The sequence below is a fragment of the Monodon monoceros genome, unplaced genomic scaffold (genome assembly GCF_005190385.1).
Source record: "Monodon monoceros isolate NGI ecotype Baffin Bay Population unplaced genomic scaffold, NGI_Narwhal_1 Super_Scaffold_22, whole genome shotgun sequence".
Lineage (NCBI taxonomy): Eukaryota > Metazoa > Chordata > Mammalia > Artiodactyla > Monodontidae > Monodon > Monodon monoceros.
In genome coordinates, this window is record NW_021703779.1 from 8,205,580 (window position 1) to 8,233,323 (window position 27,744).

General features: G+C 40.3%; 1 long non-coding RNA gene across 1 annotated transcript in view; it reads right to left on the reverse strand.

Moving 5' to 3' along the window:
• The window catches only part of LOC114905555, a 219,491-nt gene that overhangs the window by 36,878 nt on the left and 154,869 nt on the right, over positions 1 to 27,744 (reverse strand). Inside the window, exon 2 of the long non-coding RNA XR_003796300.1 lies at positions 19,130 to 19,266. This is a non-coding gene — a long non-coding RNA (uncharacterized LOC114905555). The remainder of the gene's footprint in view (positions 1 to 19,129; positions 19,267 to 27,744) is intronic.

The following is a 27,744-nucleotide window of genomic DNA, read 5'->3' on the forward strand; positions in this document are numbered from 1 at the left end:
TAGTGTAACATCTCTGGCAGTACAAAATAGATATCTTAAATACATTTCAAGGTACTAGCACTTTAAATTCTCAGTAACAGCTTTAATATATAAATAGTAAACTAATCCACCATGATATTTCATTCGTGACAGAGGGAGTGAATGTTGAAATGGTCAGAAAATACATTTAGCAAGTTTTTGTTGTTGTTCCGATGAATTGGGTTGAACTGAACATTAATGCAAGGTACCGAAATCAATCGTTTGCTAAGAGGAGATCCATCTCTTTGAACTGTGTTTGTAACATTTAGGGCTCCTGCATCTTCATTTTCTTTTCTGGTTTAGGACCGGGTCACCGATTTTCAGGGCCACATCCCTCTGTGTAAAGATTTCAGACACAGTCAGCGGCACCGAGGCAAAATATATCCCGTGTGAATGCGCTAAGCATTTCCATCTGCTGTTTGTACGAGAACTTTGGGAGCAGGCAAGGATCAGCACAGTTGTCATCTGTCAGCGCTTCACTGCATTGACAGGCAGGGCTGTGTTGCTATTGGTTTAATATCGCGGGAGGGCAAATACCCGGCACTGAATTATCTTCCATCATGAATTTTATTGGAATTCACATCAGAGCCATGGTGATGGTCACATCCATAACACACCACAGTGGGTGTCTGGCTGGCGTGGCAAAAATCAGTGGTTTCCTATACGAGCCCTCCCCGTTGACTCTCAGAAAGCAGGAAGATGAGAATCATAGGTTGAATTCTAATAGCGGTGCCAGGTCTCTGTGGACGCACCTGTGTCCACAGGTATTTGCTTGTCATGTATCCTGCCATCATGGGCTATTCATCCACGGTTTCACGATTCTGATTCAAAGCTGACCGGAAAGCCGAAATCTTCTTGGGACGAGGACCAAGCTCTTCCTTCTGAGCTTAGACTGAATTTATCCACCAAATATTATTTTTTCTGACTTCTATTGCAGTGATTCCATTCACTTAAAAGTAGCAACTTTAGGGTTCCCTGGTGGCGCAGTGGTTGAGAGTCCGCCTGCCAATGCAGGGGACACGGGTTCATGCCCCGGTCCGGGAGGATCCCACATGCCGTGAAGCGGCTGGGCCCGTGAGCCATGGCCGCTGAGCCTCCGCGTCCGGAGCCTGTGCTCCGCAACGGGAGGGGCCGCAACAGTGATAGGCCCGCGTACCGCAAAAAAAAAAAAAAAAAAAAAAAAAATAGCAACTTTATTGTTCACAAGAGTTCTCTGCTGTGTTTCCCCTTTTTTTTTTTTTTTCTGCTATTTGCAGACATTTCAATATTACCTCAGTTCACTCAACTTCAACTTACACTGTCTGCTCAATGAGAGAGGACTAAAATACTCAACGGCATTTTTTATTACATGTTTTTAAAATGTGTTAATGTTACAAAATGTCAAACATGTTTTATATCCAAAGAAAATGAAAACGTTAATTTGAAAAGATACATGCACCCCAATGTTTACAGCAGCACTGTTTACAATAGCCAAGACACGGAAGCAACCTAAGTGTCCATCAACAAAGAATGGATAGGGACTCCCCTGGTGGCGCAGTGGTTAAGAATCCGCCTGCCAATGCAGGGGACACGGGCTCGAGCCCTGGTCTGGGAAGATCCCACCTGCCGCGGAGCAACTAAGCCCGTGCACCACAGCTACTGAGCCTGCGCTCTACAGCCCGCGAGCCACAACTACTGAGCCCGTGTGCCACAACCACTGAAGCCCGTGTGCCTAGAGTCCGTGCTCTGCAGCAAGAGAAGCCACCGCAATGAGAAGCCGGTGTACCGCAACTAGAGAAAGCCCGCGCGCAGCAACAAAAACCCAACCTAACCAAAAATAAATTAATTAAAAAAAAAACAAATAATGGATAAAGAAGCTCTGGCACATATATACACTGGAATACTACTCAGCCATAAAAAAGAAGGAAATCATGCCATTTGCGGCAACGTAGATGGACCTAGTGATTATCATAGTAAGTGAAGTAAGCCAGATAGTAAAAGACAAATATATGACATCACTTTTATGTGGAATCTAAACAGTACAACAAACAAGTGAATATAACAAAAAAGAATCAGACTCCCAGATACAGAAAACAAACTAGTGGTTGCCAGTGGGGAGCGGGAAGGGGGAGGGGCAAGATAGGAGGAGGAGAGTTAGAGGTACAAACTAGTAGGTATCAAATAAATAAGCTACAAGGATATACTGTACAGCACAGGGAACAGAGCCGCTGTTTTGTAATAACTATAAATGGAGTAGAATCTTTAAAGAAGGTGAATCATTATGTTGTACACCCGAAAATGATATAATAGTGTACAACTATACCTCAATTTAAAAAAGAAAATAATTACTCCAAAACATGTTTTTTTTAGTACATTCACAATGCTGTGTAACCACCATCTCTCTAGTTTTAGAATATCTTCACCCCAAAAGGAAACCCCTTACTCATTACCATCACTCCCCATTCTCCTGTCCCCCTAACTGCTAGCAACCACTAATTAACTTTCTGTCTGTATTGATTTGCCATTCTGGACATTTCATACAGATGGAATCATATCATGTTTGCCTTTTGTGTCTGGCTTCCTTCACTTAGCCTAATCATTTCAAGGTCCATCCATGTTGTAGCCTGTATCAGTGCTTCATTCCTGCTTGTGACTAAGTGATATTCCATTCTATGCAAGGACAACATTTTGTTAATTGATTCATCCATGGATGGACATTTGGGTTGTTTCTGCCTTTTGGCTGTTGTACATAATGCTTTTGTGCACGTTATACGGTGGAGTACCTGTTTTGTTGGAGCACCTGTATTCAGTTTTCTTTGGCATATATATAGGAGTGGAATTGCTGGGTTATATGTTCATGTTACATGTAAATTTTGAGGAATAAACTGTTCTTCACAGAAGCTGAATTCTTTTATATCTCCACCAACGATGTCCAAGAGTTCCAATTTCTCCACACCTGGAAACATTTGTAACTTTCCATCTTACTGATTATAGCCATCCTAGTGGGTGTGGTTATATTTTAATTGAAATATTTTTCCATTTAATGATTTATAACATATTCAATGTAAAATCTGTTTTATCTTACTATACCAAATTTACCATCTTTACATTGTTCTTGGGTTTTATTTTTTTAATTGCAATAAATAAATAGCCTCGAACGATATGCTGTATCTAGATTTAGGAAAGGCCATTCTTTTCCAGAAGACTACCAAAAAAAATTTAGAATAAGAAACATAGGTACTTGTATAATCTAAGAGGATGTGACAAGAAGCAAATGGTAAAGTGATTCAGACATAAAGATTATCCTCACAAAGCCTGGCAGTTAGCTGATTCATCACAGTTGAAGAACTATGACCAGTTGTCTTTTTTTTTTTTGTTCTCCTCCCATGTTTACGATGTTTTCATTGTTTCGTTTACAAGTAAAAAGTAAATGCGCGCATAGGAAAAACACTTTATGGTTAAACTCTCAACTTCCCCTATGCTGGTTAACTAGTTCATCAACATACAAAGAAAAGACAAAGCTTAAACACTGATTTTTGAAGAACCCAAACTTGTAGTATCAAAGGTGATTTAAATTGACTGTATCTTCTGGCCAATCAGGAAACGAGGATTCTTTTTTTTTTAACTTGAACTATAGTTGATTTACATTATTGTGTTAGTTTCAGGTGTACAGCAACGTGATTCAGTTATATATGTATATATATTTTTCAGATTCTTTTCCATTAGAGGTTATTACAGGATATTGAATATAGTTCCCCGTGCTATACAGTAGGACCTTGTTGTTTATATCTATTTTTATATATAGTAGTGTGTGTATGTTAATCCCAAACTCCTAATTTGTCCCCTCCCCTCTTTCCCCTTTCGTAACCAAAAGTTTGATTTCTATGTCTGTGAATCTGTTTCTGTTTTGTAAATAAGTTCATTTGTACTTTCTTTTAGATTCCACATATAAGTGATATCATATGGTATTTGTCTTCCTCTGTCTGACTTATTTCACTTAGCATAATGCCCTCCAAGTCCATCCATGATGTTGCAAATGACAAAATTTCATTCTTTTTTATGGCTCAGTAATATTCCATTTTGTGTATATATGTGTCTCTGTGTCCGTGTGTGTGTGTGTGTGTGTATCACATCTTCTTTATCCATTCATCTGTTGATGGACATTTAGGTTGTTTCCATGTCCTGGCTGTTGTAAATAGTGCTGCAATGAACATTAGGGTGCATATATCTTTGCGAATTAGAGTCTTCCTCTTTTCCAGATATATGACCAGGAGGGGGAGTGCTGGGTAATATGGTTACTGTACTTTTAGTTTTTTTTTTAAGGAGCCTCCATACTGTTCTCCATAGTGGCTTCAACCAACTTACATCACACTAGCAGTGAGAAGGGTGGAAATAAGGATTCTTCTGTCTTAATCTGCTTTACTTGACACTAGGTTTGTGTATAGGACGTACACTGCTCTGTATATAGTGCATTTCCCTTCCATGTCCTTACATACTTCACTTTATTAGAAATTAAAATTTATAAACAACAAAAAATTATTGCTGCTTTTGCTTCTATAAAAAAAAAATCAAAAAATGTTGATGCTTCTGGTTGCCTAGAAAATTGAGGAAGTGTTGGAACTTGTGGACAGCTGGGAGCTCCAGGGCAGGGACACTGTGAATCAGGAGAAGGAGAAGAAATCTGAGGATCAGAGAGCAGAAGACAGGGTGGGGCTTGGTCTGCACAGGAGAGTGGCCAGCCCACGGCTCCGGGACCCGAAAGCAGGGCAGTAACACAGATCCGAGAGGTCTTACCAGTTATGCAAACATGAGAACAGCTCTTCCAAGACTATTTCCCAAGGGCCATGGCTCACATTTCTGTCACCTGTCTTGAGACATCATGCCCTTTCATAGGACCCCATGAAAAGCCTGGGGAGGATTTTCCAATTGCCATAATCAACAGTCAACATAGGCTGATTTTCTACAATTTATTTTCAACAAAATGCAACTCTTTTATAATTGGAGTAATAATTATTATTTTTTTTTTTTGCGGTACGTGGGCCTCTCACTGTTGTGGCCTCTCCCATTGCGGAGCACAGGCTCCGGACGCGCAGGCTCAGCGGCCATGGCTTACGGGCCCAGCCGTTCCGCGGCATGTGGGATCTTCCCGGACGGGGGCACGAACCCGTGTCCCCTGCATCGGCAGGCGGACTCTCAACCACTGTGCCACCAGGGAAGCCCAGAGTAATAATTTTTATTGGAGTACAGTTGACTTACAATGTTGTGTTTCAGGTGCGCAGCAAAGTGAATCAGTCATACATATACATATATCCACTCTTTTTTAGATTCTCTCCCCATATAGGTCATTACAGAGTACTGAGTAGAGTTCCCTGTGCTATACAGTAGGTGTTTATTAGTTATCTGTTTTATATATAGTAGTGTGTATATGTCAATACCAATCTCCCAATTTATCCCTCAACATCTTTTCTGTAAAAAAACAGAAATGAGCCAAAATGACTAAAATACCATATTACTTAGTTATTTAACTATTAGATATTATTTCATTCTGCTATGCACGTGTAATGATCTTGATCCATTTTTCTTTTTCTTTTTTTATTTTGGTGACTGCAAATCCTTTTTGGAAGTAGATGGGCACAATGGTCAAATATTGACTGCAAAGTTTTGTTCAGTATGAAACTTTACATGGCTTATTTATGGAACTTATTTCCTGAGATACTATGTCCATGTGATTCCATTGGAAACAAAATTCAAAAAGAGGTCATTTAATTTATATCTTAAAGCAAACTTCAGGCTGGAGATGTGTATTTGCAGCATTGTTAGACACAACGGGGGAAGGAAAACGAACTTCTTCTTGACACCTGAATCGGAGGTTATATAGCCCTTGGCAGGTGATATGTTAAATCTGTTTCCTTCTATTCATTCCCACAGTAAAAATATAGGACCGCATTCACCAATGCCTCTTTACTTCCCTTTAAATCACGCTCAGCTCTCTTCTCCAGGCTGTATATTTTCCATTTCTCCCCTCCACTATATTTGACTCATCCCGTGCCATTCAGCTGTGAGGATTTTCAGCCTGCATGGAAATCATCTTCCTCTGGACACCTAATACCCCGAGGACGTCTTTCCAAATGGTAAAAGAGTACCAGCGTTAAAGAATATGATTTTTTAAAATCACGATTTAATAAAACTTCACCTTGGCTGACTTGCTATAAATCAGCTACTCTACGTATTCTAGACATGCCTCAATTAATTATATGCTTGTGAGTTGCTACAATTAGTATGCTCATTTGTTATGAGAATACAAAGGTCAAAGAGTGTCCACATGGATGATTAGAGAAGCAGCTGGGCTGCAAACACAGAAAACCTACTCCAGACCTGAAGCCTTTAGCCTGGATTCAACTTGCTCCTGATTTCCATCTATATCAACAGGAAAATTGTCACCCTCACTCATGTGGATACAGTGACTGTGGCAGAATGAAAGTACAATTCTATCAGCGTCTCAACGTTTGAGGAATTAGTCTCGGTTTGGGGGAGAAATTAAATCCTTTGGCCAAAGATATGAAGAGCCTTGTGCTCACTTCTATTATATGTAAGAAGCCCTCCCACTATTTTATTTGACTTAATCTGTCTTACTTGTTCCTAGTTCCCCAAGTGCAAGGCATAATCCCTTGGATTTCATTCCTTCTTGATTCCTAATGAATGCTTTAAGCTGTGGCTAGCTCCTGGAATCCTACATTTACTACATCATAGAGGTTTTGATATGCGCTGTCTTTATGGCTTATATCTCATCGACTGGAATTATAATTACAGTTTTAATTGTTAACCGGAAAATGATTTAGAAGCGTGCTATCCATTTCCCAAGCAGAGGAGGTTTGGGTTTCTATTTTTTTCCCCATGTTGAAAATATTTAATTGTGTTGCATGATCATTGGTGACATTTACTTAACTTTTTTTGGAAGGTGATTATGAATATGTTAAGGTCTTTTTTTTTTGCATGATGCATGGCTAAGATGCAGACAAAGAACAAATTATGAGAGCTTGTTGAATGCCTGTCTCTCTGTACTTTTCCTTCAAGATGGAAAAGGTAAAGAGGAAAATGCAGTATTTTCCATTATCACGTTTAACCACTTGATGGCAAGAGGATAATAATAAGACTTCATTGTTTCTTGCTTTGGGGATAACTCCCTATGCATCCATAGCTTAGTCATACACACAGATTCCCCAGTGCTTCTGAACCGTGAATTGCCCTCTTCCCCTTTTGCTGTGTCGATTATCAGTTTACACCAGAAGTCTGCTTTTTTTTTTTTTTTTTGTGGTACGCGGGCCTCTCACTGTTGTGGCCTCTCCCGTTGCGGAGCACAGGCTCCGGACGCGCAGGCTCAGCGGCCATGCCTCACAGGCCCAGCCGCTCCGCGGCATGTGGGATCCTCCCGGACCGGGGCACGAACCCGCGTCCCCTGCATCGGCAGGCGGACTCTCAACCACTGCGCCACCAGGGAAGCCCTCCATCCCATTTTTAATATATACATGTTTATCAGAGGTTAAAAACCAGTAAGAGTTTTGATAGAAACACCCAGGTATACTGACAATTCAATTCAGAAATTTCCACCTCAGCAAGAACACTTCAAGTCTATCTCCTTGCAAATAGAATATTTCACCCATAATTTTCTGCATAAGACACCCCGTTTAATTCTGTGGCTTCTACAATATAAAACGTTAACATTTAATAGTGTGTTGACAGAAACTCAGAGAAAATGTCTCTTCCATTACTTTAGACTTGGATTCCACGTTTTTCCTGGAAATATTAGTAGGCTCTCCTGCCTCACCTCCGTGAAGTCAGGCTAAGTTTCCTCTGAGCCATTCCCTCCACCTTCACCCCACACACACACCAAAAAGCACTGCTGAGGCCCTTTAAGGTTTCCCATTAGCAGCTCTGGGCGCGCCATCCTGGTGGAACACTTCTACAAAAATCTACAAACTTCCAGGTGTGACATGTTCAAAATTAGATTTCCCTGACCGATCACTTCTTCACTAATCTTCTGTTTCATTCATCAAAAGGAAACCTTTTCACAGAAAATATTTTTCAGATTTTTTTAAACAAATACACTGCCCGTACTGTAAAATATATCCTTCTGTGTGCACAGTTCTGTGACAGTTGACAAATGCATAGACTCAAGGAATCACCTCCACAACCAACATAGAGAATATTTTCATACCCCACCCCCACCCCCAGAAATTTCCACCTCTACCCTTCGTAGTCAGACCCACCCCTCACCTGCAGTCCTGGAAACCACTGATCCGAGCATCCTACCTCTACTTTGACCTTCTCAGGATGTCACATCCATAGGTTTAGAGAGTAGGTAACCTTGTGAGTCTGGTTTCTTTTTTTTTTTTTTTCTGTTAACATCTTTATTGGAGTATAATTGCTTTACAATGGTGTGTTAGTATCAGCTATACATATACATATATCCCCATAGCTCCTCCCTCTTGCGTCTCCCTCCCACCCTCCCTATCCCACCCCTCTAGGTGGTCACAAAGCACAGAGCTGATCTCCCTGTGCTATGCGGCTGCTTCCCACTAGCTATCTATTTTACATTATATATGTCCATATATGTATATATGTCCATGCCACTCTCTCACTTCGTCCCAGCTTACCCTTCTCCCTCCCCGTATCCTCAAGTCCATTCTCTACATCTGCGTCTTTATTCCCGTCCTGCCCCTAGTTTCTTCAGAACCTTTTTTTTTTAAGATTCCATACATATGTGTCAGCATACGGTATTAGTTTTTCTTTCTGACTTACTTCACTCTTTATGACAGACTCTGGGTCCATCCACCTCACTACAAATAACTCAATTTCCTTTCTTTTTATGGCCGAGTAATATTCCATTGTATACATGTACCACACCTTCTTTATCCATTCATCTGTCGATGGACATTTAGGTTGCTTCCATATCCTGGCTATTGTAAATAGAGCTGCAATGAACATTGTGGTACATGGCTCTTTTTGAATTATGGTTTTCTCAGGGATATACTGCGCCACCAGGGAAGCCCTGGAAAGTTTTTTATCATAAATGGGTGTTGAAAGCTTTTTCTGCATTTATTGAGATTATCATATGGTTTTTCTCCTTCAATTTGTTAATAGGGTGTATCACACTGGTTGATTTGCGTATATTGAAGAATCCTTGCATCCCTGGGATAAACCCCACTTGATCATGGTGTATGATCCATTTCATGTGCTGTTGGATTCTGTTTGCTAGTATTTTGAAGAGGATTTTTGCATCTGTGTTCATCAGTGGTTTGGGACTATAGTTTTTATGTGGCATCTTTGGTATCAGGGTGATGGTGGCCTCGTAGAATGAGTTTGGGAGTGTTTCTCCCTCTGCTATATTTCGGAAGATTTTGAGAAGGATAGGTGTTAGCTCTTCCCTAAGTGTTTGATAGAATTTGCCTGTGAAGCCATCTGTCCTGGGCTTTTGTTTGTTGGAAGATTTTTAATCACAGTCTCAACTAAGCCTGTGCGCTAAAACTACTGAGCCTGTGCTCTAGAACCCATGAGCCACAACTCCTGAAGCCCACGCACCCTAGAGCCCATGCGCCACAACTACTGAGCCCGAGTGCCACAACGAAGAGTAGCCCCCGCTCGCCGCAACTAGAGAAAAGCCGGTGTGCAGCAACAAAGACACTACACAGCCAAAAATAAAATTAATTAAAAAAAACACACACACACATCCATCCATACTCCACCCAGTGACGGATCACGTGACCACCCACAGGACTGGCACTGTCCTTGAGGCTATAGCTCAGGGAACAAGACACAAAGACCCTGCAAGTGGATGCAGGCAAAGCTACTTGGGCAGAGATTTCGAGGGTCCTAGACACCCGGTGTGGGGTCTACAGTGGGTGCAGGTTCTTTATCTCTTGGACTCCTTGCACGGAGGCACGTGGCTGGAGACGGATCAGAACTGTGTCCTCGAAACCTGGGCTCAGGACAGACGCCCTTCTAGCCTCAGTTTAAGGGTGATACTGTTTGCCCTGCCATCCCTGGTTATCTCTGAGGTAGTTATCATGTAAACAGTTTATCTCACAGCATCCACCCTTGGTTATTCTCTCCCTGACTCCCTTGAGTGTCAATCACCAGTGCCAGGAACATCTTGCAAACAGCCAAGAAGGGAAGACCCAAGTCTAATCTGCATGCTCGTCAGTGACTACGAGTGTGGGCTTGAAGCTGGTACCAGGACTAGGTTTGGACAGGTCAACAAAAATTAATCAACAGTCAATCTAGGAAAGAAGTGGAAATGTTTCCTTGAGTCAAATTTGAGGACGATAATCTGGGAAGAGAATCTCAGGAAGCTCTGAGAACTGTTCTGCCCATTAGAAGTCCAGAGTTATATAAGTTTTTTGAGAAACAGGGATGTACATTAAATGACATATTACTGACAGTTTTCACCGTCCGGATCTGAGCGTCATCGTGGCCCCTTACGAGATCAAGAAGGAGTGTTATCTTTTCAGGAGTCCTCTCGCTGATGCTGGGAGAATGTTGTTCTTTACGGTTGAGCAGATGTTCCTGCTGACAGGGCAGATTTGGTCCGTGCCCAATGCAGACATACAATGTGGAGTAGACGAGGGAGGAGACCAAAGGGCAGAAAAATTGGTTTAATGTTTAAATGTTTCTTGTCTGGCCATAAAATATGAACGTTACGTCACAGACACACTGCCTGGGCTGGAGGTATTCTAACTGGCACCAGCTTCCTGAATGGCAGGCTCACCTCGGTGCTGGGATTCTACCGCACACACTGGGGCTTGGGCCCCCGGGAAACCGCAGCAAGCCTAGCGCCTGGCTATAGACTGAGGAGATCCCGTCTCATCACTGGGTCCTCTCCTGGGGGGGGGGGGGGGGGGCCACGTCCTCCAGCCATCCTCCTGTTCAGCACAAGCTCCAGAGCATGCCCGGTGGGCAGCTCTTCCTGTAGAGATTAGCCCTGGATTTCAGCAGGATTCACTGAGCCGGACACTTACAACGTGTTCACATCTCTCTAAGTACGTTCTAGTTGACTAGCTCCTTTAGAAAAGGCTCTTTTTTTTTTTTTTTTTTTTTTTTTTTGCTTTGAGCCTTTTCCCTTCTCTGTGAAGGGGTGAGTCCATCAGGGGCTGTAGCTCTCTTTTTCCTTCTCCCACTATCTCTCCTCCTCCCATTTCCATTCTGCACATTTTTCTAAAAGGGATTTTTTTATTTTAAATTGGAGTATCGCTGAAGAACCGTGTTGTGTTAGTTTCCGGTGTACAGCAAAGGGATACATGTGGCTACACACAGACATGTATCTATTCTTTTTCAAATGCCTTCCCGTTTAGGTTGTTACAAAATATTGAGCAGAGTTCCCTGTGCTCTACAGGAGGTCCTTGTTGGTTATCCATGTTTAATAGAGCAGTGTGTACATGTCACTCCCAAACTCCCAATCTATCCCTGCCCCCTCCCCCCCTCCAACCCCAGGTAACCAGAAGTTGATTCTCTAAGTCTGTCTCTTTCTGTTTTGTAAATAAGTTCAAGGGATTGTTTATTTGACTTGCCTGTTCCTGTCCTTATAAACAAGCTCCTGTGGCATTTGCTATCTATATAGGAGGGAAGAAGGGCTTATCTCTCTTCCTTACAAAAAGCCTCAGGGCACTTTGCTTTTTGTGTGGAAGCTTGTTTTGTTTATCTTTTCTACCGCACACAGGCTGGGTGTCTGAGTCTAACCTTTTATCTTTCAATACTGCCTTGGACTGCGGTGTATTTGCACACTTTTGATGCTTTGCTTTTCAATGCAGGCTTTCATACTAAGCAGTGAGTCTCAGCAGAAACACTTCGGCTTCAAGCAGTTTTCTCTCTGTGCACTTTCCTTGTAGTTTTATTCACCGTGGTCCCTCTGTTTCCAGCACTGAGCGAAACTGCCCACCCTGGCCAGGCACCATAGCAACCACTGGCATGAGTTCTCTTAGAACAGGAGGTCCTGGTAAGGAACACGCAATTGACAAGCTACCACCAACCGGAAGAATTCGGAAAGGTCAAAAGGAGAGAGGAGTCCACAGGTCCTACCAACCTCCCGGAATCCTTCTGGGGGAATCCACCTTGGCTGACCGATGCGCGCGCCATCAGGAAGGACCCTGAGTCAGAAAGATTGGCCAGAGGCAACCTGGAAACTAACCCCATCACCATAAAACCGGAGACTGCGAGCCACACGGCAGAGCAGTTCTCCTGGGTCCCTTCACCCTCCTGCTCTCCACCCAGGAGCCCCGTCCCAATAGAGTCTCTTGCTTTGTCAGCACGTGTGTCTCTCCTCGGACGATTCATTTCCTAGTGTTAGACAAGAGCCTGCTCTCAGGCCCTGGAAGGGATCCCCCTTCCTGCAACAGATCTGCTGATACATCTTTACAGATCCAATAACATCAGAGTTACACTCCAATACAACGTATTGGAGAAGCTGCTGGAAATGGATAGATCCATGTTCTGCTTTATCCCATGGTTAACTTAAAAAGAAAAAGATTCTCCCACGGTAATAAGTATCTTTCTGAATATCTAAGAAGGTAGAGGAACCAAGTAGTAAGTTTACATCAAAAGGATTAAGCCAGAGGAAGTGCATAACCATCCCTTAGGGTCACTCTCATTAACGTACTTTTGAATACAAGGAAGGACTGTTGCCTCAGGTCTCAAGAAGGAACAAACACCTCAACCCAAGGTCTAAAGGTCCCTTAACCCTCTTGCATCTCTTCTTTGCTCAAGTTCACCTTCCAAATCCCATGTATGTGCTTCTGCTGGTTGGCACAAGGGACACATGGAGAAACTTATCCTCGGGGGGTTCAGGATGTCCTGACTCTATAAAAGAAGAAAGTCATCTAGGAAGGGACTGGGTTCACTGACGAATAAACCAGTTGGCAGAAACACTTTTCCACTACAATATTTAAAAAAAAAAATCTCATTAGTCACTGGAAACATCTCTGGATTTTTTCTGTTCCTTCTCTGGTTAAGTCACAACCTCACATTCACATCCCCAGGGAAGTAAATGAGGAGGTTATTTTACCAACCCCCTATGCAAACCCTGTAGCCAACTCTCTTTCTCAGTCAGTAGACCCCAAATGACTTTCTTTCTTTCTTGCAGAGTCAATGGCACAGTAAGAAACAAGCACCACATTGCTCAACCCTGGTATTCCTTGAGCCTATTAAAATGGTTTCTTGTAGCTGTCATATGGATTGCCAATCACTGTCTCCTCTAAATACTGTAGTGCGATGAATAATTTAAGTGACTATCAACACAGCATCCAAGTATCAGTTCAAATAAAAGTAAACCCCCCAAGAGAGACAAATACCATAGGACCCCACTTACATGTGGAATCTAAAATATGACACAAATGAACTTATCTGCAAAACACAAACAGACTCACAGACAGAGAGAACAAAACTGTGGTTGCCAAGGGGGATGGGGGAGGGAAGGAGTGGGAGGCTGGGGTTAGCAGATGCAAACTATTATATATAGGATGGATAAACAACAAGGTCCTACTGTAGAGCACAGGGAACTATATTCAGTATCCTGTAATAAACCATCGTGGAAAAGAACATATAAAAAAGAGAATGTCTATATGCGTGTAACTGAGTCACTTTGCTGTACAGTAGCGATTGACACAGCACTGGAAATCAACTGTACCTCGACCAAAAAAATTAAATTAAAAAAAAATAATAAATAAGCCACCCCAAATTCCCTTAACCTTCATAGCCTATTATCTGCAACCATTTCAAGAACCTCTTGGTGAGGGCTCTTCATTGACCATGGAATCCACTGAAACATACTTTACGTAGAAAGATTTAAATGACGAACAATTTTCTAGCTTCACCGTTTTTCTCAAACAGAGGAACCCAATGTCAAGCCATCCCTTGAAAGAAATGCTGGACTGGCCATGTGGGACCATTCCTCTGCTAGCTGTAGACCCTCAGAACAACACAGTAGGATCCTAGAGCTCAGGGAAGTATCTGGTCTACCTCACAGACGCCTCAAAGGAGGGGTGAGAATGCCTCAAAGCAAAACAAACAAAAACAGAAACAAACACAAGGCCCTAGAACCTGGCCTGAGACCCACACAGCTTCAGGGGTTTCTATGATAACTAATACTTTGGTTACCTATCTGGCAAAGTTTTATCAAGAACACCAAGGACAGAACTTGAAAAGATACTGGAAAATGCAGGAGAATGTTTCCGATTTGCTGTATCAAATCTGTAGTAGTCAAGATTTAATTATGTAGATCTGCAGAAAGATAAGAGGGCATCTGATGAGATAAATATTTTATATATATTGATATATATCTCACCTTGTGTGTGCCTGTGTGTGTATAACTGCTGAATTAAATTAAGACTACTGAGTTCATATAACACTGTATGGATGTATGCACATATCTATGTATTTATAATATATTTAATACACACATATAATACATGTATTTATCATGTTAAAAAAAAGTGCCACCGGGCTTCCCTGGTGGCGCAGTGGTTGAGAGTCCGCCTGCCGATGCAGGGGACATGGGTTCGTGCCCCGGTCCAGGAGGATCCCACATGCCGCGGAGCGGCTGGGCCCCGTGAGCCATGGCCGCTGAGCCTGTGTGTCCGGAGCCTGTGCTCCGCAACGGGAGAGGCCACAACAGTGAGAGGCCCGCGTGCCGCCAAAAAAAAAAAAAAAAAAAAAAAAGAAAGTGACCAAGAAAATCAATATTCAGAATGTTTGCATAAATCTTTGGCCTAAAGATTTTTAACTCTATGGTTCCTTAATGCTCCCTGGCATGATTTCAAGACCTTGAGTCTGTAGTAATTCCACATTTATGGCACATATTCACGAAAGCAATAAAACACAGTCCTAGCAGAAATTCACTACCTAATTTTTAGGAACACACTCCGTTTAATCGACTTTCAAAATTATACTTTGATAAATACTGTTTTGACTACCAATCAGGAAATCCACGGAAAAGTCACCTTAAGCTGCTCGTCAGTCTCTCTTTCATATATTCCACAGTCAGTGAATTTTAGCTGTGACGACTGATTCTAAAATTTTTGCTGCTTTCATCCTTGGTAGTTTATGTTTACTATCCTGTCATTCATAGTGAGCATCTTGGTCTGGAGGTATTTTCTAGGGCTATCTCATGACATTTCACATTATGTCTTTTCCTTATGTTTCAACTAACGCTCTTTATAAGTGTTTTAAAGTGAGATGCGTGAACTGGGAGGGGGAGTGATATTAGCAATTTTTCTGATGGAATGCTTTCGGCTGAGTTTTTAAAGATTGATTAATTCCCTCAAATTCCATAAAAACCCATGTGAAATGTGAAGTTGTCAGGTGCAAACTAGAGCGTGGCTATCTCAGCCCAAATCTTCCTGGCAGGGGACGCTTAAGCATCAGGAGGATATGATGCATTGCAAAGGGGTCCTTCGTTAATGGACTACCTCGGACTTAGCAGGGCTGGAGAGCTTGCGATCGCTTTATATTCTGCTCGGCAGAAAGAAAAGAACATTCTGTATTCAGCAACGCTCTTTGTCCAAACGTAATTGCGTCTCCAAAACGTAAGTGAGGTTTTCGGGCTTGTAAAATGTGACACGCATTATGACTAGCGTTTAGGGGAACGGGCCACGGTGTAGTTTCACTAAAAATACATGAATTCGTCTCAGTTATCCTCCCCAGTCTTTGCAGGCTATGTAGCTTTGTCTTTCTTTTAGGTGGCTAACGTTGAACACTGTCTTAGGCAAAATATTTTTTAAAAAATTAAAGAATTTACTTGCATATCTTTACAAGTACATGAGATGCTTTTTTAAACAATGTTTTAAAAATTTTGTATTGGAGTAGAGTTAACAGTGTTGTGCGCGTTTCAGCTGTACAGCAAAGTGATTCAGTTATACGTAGACATGTATCTATTCTTTCTCAAATTCTTTTCCCATTTAGGTTACTACAGAATACCGAGCAGAGTTCCTTGCCGCTAGAGATGCCCTTCTGCAGCTAGTAATTTCCTTGTTTTTTTACGGGGAAAGTAGATAAATTCCCTGTATTATTCTTACTTCCACAAAAAATATGTATTTTATATAATTCTTCCATTTATTCAAATATACAGCAAGTATATAGAGACACAAATATACATCTATGAGTACATGTATGTACATATGTTTACTTCTCAAAGACATATAGCATGCATGCATGTTTCTCTATCTATATATACAGACATACACACAGATATATGTTATCTGTCCCTGTCTATAATGTGTATGTGCGTATGTCTGAAAACAAAAAGTATATACTAATATTCCAATATACACCAATAACTGTATGGCCTTTGGTTGTCAACATTCCAACCCTCACATTCTACATGTCTAAACACGAGTGGAAAGGTTAACATCCATCTTTCATTAAATACGACAAATAATTTCAAAAATCAGTTAAAAACCACTTTTTTTTTTTCCAGGCGGGCATGTTCAAATGAAAGAGGGGTGTGAATGTTTCTGAAGCTTGATAACAATTTATGTTCGGCCATCCATACCAGGTGAACATAGCCTGTAAGACACCTAGTTTCAAAGATTAGAGGGGATCTATGTATACGTAGAGCTCATTCTCTTCTTTGTACAGCAGAAACTAACACAACACTGTAAAGCAACTACATTCCAATAAAAAAAAAGAAAGATATTGTTCAGATACTGTAGGCACCTGTCATCATATCCCTGGGATCTCATATTAAATATGCACCATAAATCAGATATATTAAAAATGAGGCAGAACATTCTGCCTTTATTGTGATAAGAGTTGAGGTCCTTGACATTTGCCCCCCAAATATGATAATAACAATAATAGCCATCATCATTGTCTCTCAGCCACTGGCTTCATCTTGTACTGGTCAATTTCGCTCCCCTTTGTTGCTGTTTACTCCCGACATAATCTGTATTTCACGTGGTCAAGGCGTAGAAACCACATTTGCTAAGCTTCCTGATTACCTAATTTTCAAACTCAATGAACAGCAAATAATTGCCAATGATGTTCCCCCTTCTTGGAACATCTTTCCCCATCTTCAGTCATCAACATTCTCGGCGTCTTCAGAGCAAAGCTGAAATGCTGTTATTTCATGAACTGTATGGTTTCTCTTCCTCCTTCCCAGGAGAGGAGTCACGCTTTCCTTGTTTCCTTCATTGTCCTACTCTGTCTGAAGGACTCTATACATAGAAACAATTAGGAAATGCTCCCTTATCACCCATTTCGAGAGGATTATTCATGTCTAATGAAGATGATTGGGGTGTTTTTTTTTAATTGCAAGTGGGAGTTACGCAAGATGCATTGTACCTGTTGTCTTTGAAGCCTGCGAAATGAACACCATTTATCTCAATATGCCTTATAATAGACCTGTTTGTGCCCGTGTCGTTCTCCCTACCTGATAATGAATTCTAGGGAACAGTGACTACTTTTATTCATCATTTTATCCGTGACAGCCTCTCGCATAATTCAGCTGTAGGCCCTTCATAAATGTTGCATCGAATTTCTTTCCTCTGCAGATCTCACGCTCCCTTATCCAAGAAGGTATTTAATGCACACAGAAAATATATATTCTTTCTTTTATATCTCCATATTTCTGGCAACCTTCACAAGAAGGTTAGCGTCTACAGAAGAATAGCGTCTGGGGGTTTTGCATTTAGAGTTAACTTTTCTTAATGTATTTTGAGTTAGCCCAACCATCCCCAATGAGTCTTTTTTTTTTTTTATGAGTGTCTTTTAAAATGGCAATGCCTGCTACCACTAGACACAGAAACCCAAGTTCCCAAGGGTCGGTAAGGAGGGGCTTCAGACTCTTCCATATTGGGAGGAGAGAGAAGGCAGCTTCAGTGGTGGTGAGTCCAGCACCATGATAAACACTTCTCTCTCCGATACGGCAAACCAATGCTGGGTGTCGGTCTATTCAATATACTCAGGTTTTGCATATCATTTGCTTGAAAACATGGTTGCATTGATGAGAATGTGTCTGCACCCGCTCTTGCAGACCAGAACATTACTGAACAGGGGATTATGGTTCAGCGATATGGCATTCTGCAGACATAAATCAAGACTTGCCAGATAAAACACAGGATGCCCAGTTAAATTTGAATCTTAGAGAATACGTTTTTTTAGGGGGAAAAAAAATTCCCCCATATTGCACGGACACGCTTTCTTTTATTATTGTTATTTTTTATTGAAGTACAGTTGATTTACAGTATTGTACCCATCTCTGCTGTACAGCAAAATGACTCAGTTTTACACATAAAGACTTTCTTTTCTTAATATTCTTTTCCATTAGGGTTTATCCCAGGAGAGTGGATATAGTTCCCTGTGTGTGCTCTACAGTAGGACCTTGTTGTTTATCCATTCTCTATATAATATTAATAGTTTGCATCTGCTAACCCCAAACTCTCAATCCCTCCCTCCCCCAAGCCCCTCCCCCTTGGCAACCGCATGTCTGTTCTCTACGTCTGTGTAGACGCTCATATTAAACTTATGCTCTGTCGATATAAGCAACATTTCTTAAATTTTAATCCACCTCCCCAACTCTTTTTCTATCCCTCTGGTTCTCTTCCTTCATACTTCATGATGTGAAGTTAAAATGTTTATCCACTGTATTTACTGAAAAAAAAAAGTATGCTCTTCTATACTTGACATAAGAAACTTTTAAATGTTCTAATTTGGGAAAGAAACACACTTTTGCTCTTTTTTCTATGATTTTCCTCACACAGTACAAAAACAACAAAAAAATTTACATCAAAACACGTCACAGTTTGTGGGAAACCCAAATTGCAAATAACTTGAATCTGTATCTTTTTATGAAATAAAAACTTGATACTTACTGTTAAAAGAAAAATGCACGGTGTATCTGAAAAGCAAATTTAGCTGGGATCCTTATGGCACTGTTATTGGCTAAAACTGGCAGTGTGACAAAAGGCACTGCTTAAAATGTTTTCGGACTGACTGTGCAAATGAACAAAATGCTGAAGAGATGACGGCTTTAGAGCCATCTAATGGGAAGATACAATGACCACCACGCAAGCACACCTTAAAAAAGAAACACAGCACACTCTATTAAAATAACTCTAAAATGTACAACTTTCACCATAAATCTTACCTGGTTTCCCATTTCAGCATCTGTAAAGAATTTGGAAGCGGCCGTTCTCTGCGCGATCTTTTAAAAGTTCAATCAGTCCTCAGGCTTTCTTTCTTCAGGCTAAATTATCTCAATTCTTTGATCATTCTCTTCGCGACCTGTTAAATATTTTCAAATAATGGTTTTCATTAATATACAAAATGGATGCTAAAGAAAAATTAGAGAAAGACCTGCTGGCTTGATGACTCCTTGGAAAAGAAAGGCTCTTTCTGAGCTACTTAATAATAATGCCTCTTACACCTTCTGATCAGAAGAGCATCTATGAATGATGTTAAGAATTTAGCATATTAATGAACCCAGCCCATATGCTTAAAAGTTATGAAAGTCACTGCTGGAGTTTTATGTAGAATAACGGTCTCTGAAGATAAATATGTTTGGCAGCCTTTGGATAACACAGCCCTGGGTTTTTATTAATCTCACAACTGTGTCATTCAGATGTTATCGATTTGGATAGGTTTAGACATCTCAAAGAAAATACTACTTCCGTTTCTTTATTGAAAGAAAGCGGAAGTCAGATAAAAGGCATTGTAGCTACAAAGTCTCAGGAGTTTAGCAGAATTACACAACAGCTGTGGAATGCTAATGCCACATCGCAAATAACTCTTGAAGGTAATTCTGCTAAGGGGTCTGGGAGCTTCTAGTAGGAAAAGGTCTAATTAGTCCAGCCAATGTGGATGATTAACTAAAGGCTTCTCTGGAATGAATTCTAAAACGATTAACTTTTTCTGGCAAAAGAAAAAGAAAAGGATAATAGCAGAGGGAAAATATGTGCAATATGATATATGGATAAAAGAATAAACTTGACATCTCTTACATTTCTCTGAGTTGACCAGTATAAAGACTATTTTTTAAAATATTAGTTTTAAAGATTTATGTTACTGAAATATACTTGATTTACAATGTTGTGTTAGTTTCTGGTGCACAGCAAAGTGATTCAGTTATCCATATATATACATTCTTTTTCATATTCTTTTCCATGATGGTTTATCACAGGATGCTAAATGGAGTTCCCTGTGCTCTACATTAAGACCTTGTTGTTTATCCATTCTATATATAATAGCTTACATCTGCTAATCACAAACTCCCAATCCTTCCCTCCCCCATTTCCCCCCCCCCCCCTTGGCAACCAGAAGTCTGTTCTCTATGTCGTGAGTCTGTTTCTGTCTCGTGGATAATTTCACTTGCATGATATTTTAGATTCCATGTATAAGTGATATCATATGGTATTTGTATAAAGAGTATTTTAGACAGTGATGTTCAGGTTGTGTAAGCTGGTAATCATGACTGTTCTTACAATCATGGAGGAATTACTCTTTCTGCAACATTACTGGTGATTTCTAACCAAGATTCACTGTGGGATATGGAAAGAAACCAGCACCTAACACATCTGAATAGAATGCTCACCAAAGGCCAAGGGGCCAGTTCTTTAAAAGTGAGATACTGGATGCAAGAGGAACAGGAACCATCTCCAGATGTCGATTCTGCCTACAGTCATAAATACATGCAATCAAACCTATAAAAATATATACAAACTACAGAGACTTCCCTGGTGGTCCCGTGGTTAAGACTCCGTGCTCCCAATGCAGGGTGCATGGGTTCGATTGCTGGTTGCGGAACAAAGATCCCACATGTTGCACGGCGCGACCTAAAAAAATATGTATCTATCTATCTATCTATCTATCGATCTACAAACTATATTTATGGACCTTGGGAAGATGATATTAACATGTATATGGAAAAATGGGTAAAAATAACTAGAAATACACTGAAAAAAATCAGCTTTGAGAGAGGAATAACCTCATCAGACATTTAAAAATTAATACAGTGTCTCTATTGTTAAAAGTGGTTTAAAAAAAAAAGATAAGTATGTTTTGGGACTTCCCTGATGGTCCAATGGTTAGGACTCCAAGGTTCCACTGCAGGGGGCAGGGTTTCGATCACTGGTCAGGCAAACAAGATCCCGCAAGCAGCACGGTGTAGCCAAAAAAAAAAAAATACATAAAAGTGATGTGGCTTTGTTTCTAATAGATAAATAAGTAGAGTACAAGAGAAACTTCACAACTAGACCCAAATCGATATGGGGATGTACGTTAAAAAGATGTCATCTCTGATACTATACATAGAGAATCCTAAAAATGCCACCAGAAAACTACTAGAGCTAATCCATGAATTTGGTAAAGTTGTAAAATACAAAATTAATGCACAGAAATCTCTTGCGTTCCTATACACTAATGATGAAAAATCTGAAAGAGAAATTAAGGAAACACTCCCATTTACCACTGCAACAAAAAGAATAAAATACCTAGGAATAAACCTACCTAGGGAGACAAAAGACCTGTATGCAGAAAACTATAAGACACTGATGAAAGAAATTAAACATGATACCAACAGATGGAGAGATATACCATGTTTTGGATTGGAAGAATCAATACTGTGAACATGACTATACTACCCAAAGCCATCTACATATCCAATGCAATCCCTATCAAATTACCAACGGCATCTTTTACTGAACTAGAACAAATCACCTTAAAATTTGTATGGAGACACAGAAGACCCCGAATAGCCAAAGCAATCTTGAGAATGAAAAACGGAGCTGGGGGAATCAGGTTCTCTGACTTCAGACTATACTACAAAGCTACAGTAATGAAGACAATATGGTACTGGCACAAAAACAGAAATATAGGTCAACGGAACAAGATAGAAAGCCCAGAGGTCAACCCATGCACCTATGGTCAACTAATCTATGACAAAGGAGGCAAGGATATACAATGGAGAAAAGACAGTCTCTTCAATAAGTGGTGCTGGGAAAACTGGACAGCTACATGTAAAGGAATGAAATTAGAACACTCCCTAACACCATACACAAAAATAAACTCAAAATGGATTAAAGACCTAAATGTAAGACCGGACGCTATAAAACTCTTAGAGAAAAACATAGGAACAACACTCTTTGACATAAATCACAGCAAGTTCTTTTTTGATCCACCTCCTAGAGTAATGGAAATAAAAACAAAAATAAACAAATGGGACCTAATGAAACTGCAAAGCTTTTGCACAGCAAAGGAAGCCATAAACAAGACAAAAAGACAACCCTCAGATTGGGAGAAAATATTTGCAAATGAATCAATGGACAAAGGATTAATCTCCAAAATATATAAACAGCTCATGCAGCTCAATATTAAAGAAACAAACAACCCAATCCAAAAACGGGCAGACGACCTAAATAGACATTTCTCAAAGAGGACATACAGATGGCCAAGAAGCACATAAAAAGCTGCGCAACATCACTAATTACTAGAGAAATGCAAATCAAAACTACAATGAGGGATCACCTCACACCAGTTAGGATGGGCATCATCAGAAAATCTACAAACAACAAATGCTGCAGAGGGTGTGGAGAAAAGCGAACCCTCCTGTTGGTGGGAACGTAAACTGATACAGCCACTATGGAGAACAGTATGGAGGTTCCTTAAAAAACTAAAAATAGAATTACCACATGATCCAGCAATCCCACTACTGGGCATACACCCAGACACATGCACCCCAATGTTCACTGCAGCACTATTTACAATAGCCAGGACATGGAAGCAACCCAAGTGTCCATCGACAGACGAATGGATAAAGAAGTTGTGGTACATATATAGAACGGAATATTACTCAGCCATAAAAAGGAACGAAATTGAGTCATTTGTTGAGATGTGGATGGATCTAGAGACTGTCATACAGAGTGAAGTAAGTCAGAAAGAGAAAAACAAATATCATATATTAACACATGTATGTGGAAACTAGAAAAATGGTACAGATGAACCGGTTTGCAGGGCAGAAGTTGAGACACAGATGTAGAGAACAAACGTGTGGACACCAAGGGGGGAAAACCACGGTGGGGTGGGGATGGTGGTGTGCTGAATTGGGCGATTGGGATTGACATGTATACACTGATGTGTATAAAATTGATGACTAATAAGAGCCTGCAGTATAAAAGAAAGAAAGAAAGAAACAAACAAAATCAACTAATACTAAACTTTCTTTGGCTTATTTGTATGGAAATATGTTAATATAAATGTTTCAGACATTACATGAAATTTCTTAAAATCTTATATGTTCTGGTATAATGTTATAAGTCACAATTCTAGTTATTACTTTAAAATGTATATCTCAGAAATAACTAAATTTCTTTGTCAACTGCATTATTATGAACTTTCATCAAATCTTTAACCGTGGCCATTTTTAAGTCTTTTGTCATTTACAGACGGTTCTGGGTGCACTCTGATGCTTTTGCAAAAACGTTCCTATAAAAGGGTTTCATCTTCAAGGAATTCATGGAAAAGACTGACAAGTACAGGTTTCCGGTAACTGACTATACTGCTGAACTGAATGAATAAGCGTTTTCAGAACTCTAATGGAAAACTGACGCATTCATAAAAGTGCTCACAAAAGATCAAGATAAAAAAAATTAATTACACGGGACTGAGTGAACTGATGAGAATGATTATAAATTTTGTGACTTTCTGTTTGAATAAAAAAAAAAATCCCACAAGGACTCAGAGGCAAAAAATATACAAATCGATTTACACTGCAAAGTAAAGGAGCTGTTACAGTGGAGGATTACTGGGCTGAATGTCAATATCATGACCTAGTGTGAGTGTGCTTCGTGTTTGGTCATTGCAATCATTGTTGCTTTTGTTGTGGTCACCCATTTACAATGCTTGGTGTCAGTCTATTTATCTCTTGTAAAAATAAAGTACAGTGTGTGTGTGTGAAAAAAAAAAGATGTCATCTCAAATTACTGGATACAGGTTTACTTCTTACTAAATAGTGTCAGGGTAACTGCTAGACACTTGCAAAAAAAAAAAAAAAAAATCACATCAGATATGTACTTCACATCCAAGGGAATAATAAACTCCAAATGGGAAAACTGCATGTTAAATAAAAATACTAGTACTAAAAAATAGCTTGCATGAATTCCTTTTCACAATTCTGATTCAAAGTCCAGATGCATTACACATATTTTTTAAAAGGCTGACTACATTAAAAACATTTTTTTCAATGGCAGAAAAACACTTTAAGTCAAAGGCAATTGAGAAAAATAGAGAAAATATTTACAACACACATCATACATTCAGGGCTAAATACACCAATATTTAAAGATGTTTCTTTTTTTTTTTTTAATTTAATTTTATTTATTTTTTAACATCTTTATTGGGGTATAATTGCTTTACAATGGTGTGTTAGTTTCTGCTTTATAACAAAGTGAATCAGTTATACATATACATATGTTCCCATATGTCTTCCCTCTTGCGTCTCCCTCCCTCCCACTCTCCCTATCCCACCCCTCCAGACTGTCACAAAGCACTGAGCTAATATCCCTGTGCCACGCGGCATTGAGAAGAAAAAACTAAAATCCACCCAGCAAATCCAAACCAAGGGGCATTCTAAAAATAAATACATCACCTAGCATCACAAGAGACAAAACTCAACAATCATGCCAGATCAAAGGAGATAAAAGGCTCATGACAACTAAAAATGAAGTGGGACCCTGGACTGTAATCCTGCAGGAGAAAATATATGATCTTTTGTTTTTGTTCTTCCCAAAGGGGAACTATTAGTGGGGCAGTTGGCAAAATTTGTATAAGGTCTGTAGGTTACATAATAGTCTTGAAGCACTGTTAATGTCCTGATTTTGATCACTGTACTGATGATATATAAGAGAATGTCCATATTTTTTAAAATACATACAGAAGTATTTAGGAATAAACGAAGATTATGTTTGCAACTTACTGTCTGACACTTATAAAATAAAATTAGACTCACACATGCACTTATAGGAAAAGGTATAATATTAAGAAGACATAACTCCCTTTCCCTCTCCTCAGAGAGAGAGAGAACTGTCCAGATAGAAAACAAGAAAATGTTCTTATAAACAGTAGGAGGGTGAGGTGTGTGTGTGTGTGTGTGTGTATGTGTTAGTAGCCTAGGACATATACAATAAGTCTACTATATATTTATATAAACATATAAACATGTCTATAAAAGCATATTTATTTGTACATATAGATAAAATAATTTCCCCCAGAATTATAGAAATGTTTGAAATATAAAAATAAATGTTCCAAGAAATGTTGAGTCACAGGAAAACAAAAGTCCCACTCCCTGGATTAAAAGTTGTAAAAACTTCTAGAAAGAAAAGATCTAAGAATTTATGAAAATCAGGTTGACGTCGTACTTCTCCTCAGCAACACTGGTACCTAGAAGACTAGCTAGAAGCTATGAAGCTATGAATCAAAGTCTTCAATCAGGTGGAGAGGGGAGAAAAATATTTTTAACCCAGAAATTTTGTAAGAAGCCAAACATTCAAGGATGAAGGCAAAATAAATACTTTTTTTAAAATATAAGAATCCAGAATTTTTACCTTACCTCCTCCCATACATGGTTTTTGAATAGTGAAAGTGATTATTCAGGAAAGCTTCCATTAGCATGAAAACAAACAGAAGAAATACTAGGACAGGTCATCAAGAAATGGCACCAGGCAAACCAAAATTGACACCTCAGAAGAAACCAACCCTGACAAAATCTTGATCTAGGACTTCTGGCTTGCAGAACTGGGTGAAATCTGGGTCTCAGTAGGAACATCCATGACCTGTCCCAGAAAAATCAGACAGCTAGAAGTCAGTGAAGCTCAAGAGATTGGTTCAAGATGGCGGAGTAGAAGGACGTGCGCTCACGCCCTCTTGCGAGAACACCAGAATCACAACTAACTGCTGAACAATCATCGACAGGAAGACACTGGAACTCACCACAAAAAGATACCCCAAATCCAAGGACAAAGGAGAAGCCACAGTGAGACGGTAGGAGGGGCGCAATCACAGCAAAATCAAATCCCGTAACTGCTGGGTGGGTGACTCACACACTGGAGAACACTTACACCACAGAAGTCCACCCACTGGCATGAAGGTCCTGAGCCCCACGTCAGGCTTGCCAACCTGGGGGTCCAGCAACGGGAGGAGGAATTCCTAGAGAATCAGACTTTGAAGGCTAGTGGGAATTGACTGCAAGACTTTGACAGGACTGGGGGAAACAGACACTCCACTCTCGGAGGGCACACACAAAGTAGTGTGTGCATCAGGACCCAGGGGAAGGAGCAGTGACACCACAGGAGACTGAAGCAGACCTACCTGCTAGTGTTGGAGGGTCTCCTGCAGAGGCGGGGATGGAGGCTGTGGCTCACCATGGGGACAAGGACACTGGCGGCAGAAGTTCTGGGAAGTACTCCTTGGCGTGAGCCCTCCCAGAGCCCACCATCAGCCCCACCAAAGAGCCAGTTAGGCTCCAGTGTTGGGTCACAGCAAGCCAAACAACCATCAGGGAGGGAACGCAGCCCCACCCACCGGCAGATAAGCAGATTAAAGTTTTACTGAGCTCTGCCCACCAGAGCAATACCCAGCTCTACCCACCATCACCAGTGTCTCCCATCAGGAAGCTTGCCCAAGCCTCTTAGATAGCCTCATCCACCAGAGGGCAGACAGCAGAAGCAAGAAGAACTACAATCCTGCAGCCTATGGAACAAAAAAGCACATTGACAGAAAGACAGACAAGATGAAAAGGCAGAGGGCTATGTACCAGATGAAGGAACAAGATAAAACCCCAGAAAAACAACTAAATGAAGTGGAGATAGGCAACCTTCCAGAAAAAGAATTCAGAATAATGATAGTGAAGATGATCCGGGACGTCGGAAAAAGAATGGAGGCAAAGATTGAGAAGATGCAAGCAATGTTTAACAAAGGCCTAGAAAAATTAAAGAAGAAACAGAGATGAACAATACAATAACTGAAATGAAAACTACACTAGAAGGAATCAATAGCAGAATAACCGAGGCAGAAGAACGAATAAGTGATCTGGAAGACAGAAGGGTGGAATTCACTGCCATGGAACAAAATAAAGAAAAAAAAGGGTGAAAATAAATGAAGACAGCCTAAGAGACCTCTGGAACAGCATTAAACACATCAACATTCGCATTATAGGGGTCCCAGAAGGAGAAGAGGGAGAGAAAGGATCCAAGAAAATATTTGAAGAGATTATAGTCAAAAACTTCCCTAACATGGAAAAGAAAATAGCCATCCAAGTCCAGGAAGTGCAGAGAGTCCCAGGCAGGATAAACCCAAGGAGAAACATGCCGAGACATATAGTAATCTAACTGACAAAAATTAAAGACAAAGAAAAATTATTAAAAGCAACAAGGGAAAAACGACAACATACAAGCGAACTCCCATAAGATTAACAGCTGATTTTTCAGCAGAAACTCTACAAGCCAGAAGGGAGTAGCGTGATATATTTAAAGTGATAAAAGGGAAAAACCTACAACCAAGATTACTCTATCCGGCAAGGATCTCATTCAGATTCAACGGAGAAATCAGCTTTACAGACAAGCAAAAGCTAAGAGAATTCAGCATCACCAAACCAGTTCTACAACAAATGCTAATGGAACTTCTCTAAGTGGGAAACACAAGAGAAGAAAAAGACCTAAAAAAACAAATCCAAAACAATTAAGAAAATGGTAACAGGAGCATACATATAGA